The sequence below is a fragment of the Physella acuta genome, unplaced genomic scaffold, assembly GCF_028476545.2.
Source record: "Physella acuta isolate Inbredline_101_S28 unplaced genomic scaffold, ASM2847654v3 ptg000889l, whole genome shotgun sequence".
NCBI lineage: Eukaryota > Metazoa > Mollusca > Gastropoda > Physidae > Physella > Physella acuta.
Window position 1 is genome coordinate 175,277 of NW_026732406.1, and position 2,239 is coordinate 177,515.

At 37.6% G+C, this 2,239-nt stretch overlaps 1 long non-coding RNA gene across 1 annotated transcript; it reads left to right on the forward strand.

Annotated features, from left to right (window-relative positions):
• The first annotated feature begins 409 nt into the window (after positions 1-409).
• On the forward strand, positions 410-1,360 carry LOC131952679 (uncharacterized). Its single transcript, XR_009388555.1, has 4 exons — positions 410-523; positions 774-830; positions 1,017-1,153; positions 1,262-1,360. It is a non-coding gene; the product is annotated as an uncharacterized LOC131952679 (long non-coding RNA).
• The last annotated feature ends 879 nt before the right edge of the window (positions 1,361-2,239 follow it).

Here is a 2,239-nt window from a genome sequence, read left to right on the forward strand (position 1 = left end):
TGGGACTTGATTTGTTTAACTTAATGTACGCTGCACTGTGTGACAGATGAAGGTACACAATACGTTCTGGGACTTGAAGCTTGTTCTTGATTCCAGAACTCATGAGGACTTAATAGAAAATATATTTGCACAAAAGTATATTTAAAATGACCTACTTAATGACCTATTTAGAATGACGGAGTTAAATGACCTACGTAGTGGCTGCTCTGGTGATTTAAATAAACCTAAATCATGCTTAAAGCATTAAGTATATACAAATGGATCAATTATGTTTTCAAGAGTTTTTTATTTTAAATTGTTACATATTTTAACATTACGTTTGTAATATTGTACTTAAAAACATGACTGTTGTAAAATGTTCAGACGTTCTGCACATTGTAACTTGCTTTCTCTGTTGTGTTAAGGGATAATTTTTACTGTCCTATTGGATTTCCTCTTCGGTAAATCCCTGGGCGTTGATGAACAGGATGATCGCAAGAATAACAGAGCCGTATTCTTGTCAGTTGGGGATTATGGGTTTGTGGTAAGCCTTTTCCTACCTGTTATCTGTGTTAATTACTTGTATAATAGGTTACTTACTGATGGGGGAATATATCTGCTTACTACTGTAATAAATTATATTTCATAACTATACAACATATGGGATAAGGAATGTCTGATCAACGAACGATGTTTAAACTTCTAAGGCCTCTTTTTGATGCTCTTGTGTCGGTGGATTGGGAGGGGATGGGTAGCATTCATTTGATGTTGATATCTTTGAACATGTTTTACAGTTCCTAGTCCCTGGGATTTTCGGCTTCATCGCCGCTTTTGTACAGAAGAAAGTTATGGTGAGTTGTTTTTGTATGTGTAAAAATAAATTCATTGTATACATAATGTATACACACACATATATACATGTATATTATATATATTATATATACATGTATATATATATATATATATATATATATATATATATATATATATATATATATATATATATATATATATATATATATATATATATATTTCAGTATGTGACAGCATTAATTGTCGGCATCCTGGCTATGATTGCAAGCGTTTTAATTATTGTAAACCCACTCGGTGATGTCACATTTGTTTTATCAATCCAAACAAATTGCAACTCAATTGATGACTCCTGCGTCTGTAGGTTGGTGCCACTATATCCACCCCTATCTTCCCCCCCCCCCCCCACACACACACAGACATTTAGAGCTGCCAGTATAACTGTTCATGTTTGAATGTACTCATGTTTCAGCATTGACGACAAAAGTACTCGCTCCATTGACAAGCCGTGTGAATACTTCAAGCAACAAACCCGGATCTGTGTAGGGATTCTCGCCACGTTCTTTCTCACCTGGCTCGTTTTGTTCTTTCAACTCGCATCATGCTGTTACTACTGTTGTGCTGAGGTAAATTTAGATGTGATACATGCTGTGCTAAGGTACCTTACTCACGTTATAGAAACAAAGACGGCTGGACATAGTGCTGACCACTCTTATCCCCCTGTATTACGAGGTCATTGAAACAAATGAACTCTACTTCATCTGCGACGAACGGGAGAAGATGAAGATTGTTCCCTTCCCCCACCATATCAAGGATTGTTTAGCTGTGTTGCTCTATTGTGTAGGGAGCCTCTCCCAGATTGCCCAAGATTCTGTACCGGGTCTAACAGAAAGCAGGAAGTAGATTGAATACATTAGACAAGCAGGAAGTAGATTGAATACATTAGAAGAGTTTGAAGCCGCAACGGTGAACGAACAGTGTGTCGTCAGTAGTATAGTAGGTCCCCTTTGGGTATCATTGAGGTGGAGGTGGTGGAGGTGGTGGAGGTGGAGGTGGAGGTGGAGGTGGGACAACTGTTGCATATTGAGGTGGAGGTGGAGTGGACAACTGTTGCATTTTTTGACCGTTATTGATTGATTTTTGCCCATCTGTTGCATATTTTGACCGTTATTGATTTATTTTCGACCACCTGTTGATTTTTCTTCCTGTTTTTTGCCCACCTGTTGATTATTTTTAACCCGTTGTTGATTGTTCATTAACCAACTGTTGATTGTTTTGATTAGTAGGGTATTGTATTGATCGGTATGTTGACCACTTGACCAACTGACCACGTGTTGGTCAGAGGTGGAGGTGGAGGTGGATTCCCCTATTGATTTGTTTGTATTGAGGGTTAGGGTACCTAGTAGTTGACCAATTGACCAGTTCTTTTATTAACGGTTAAAATAAAGTT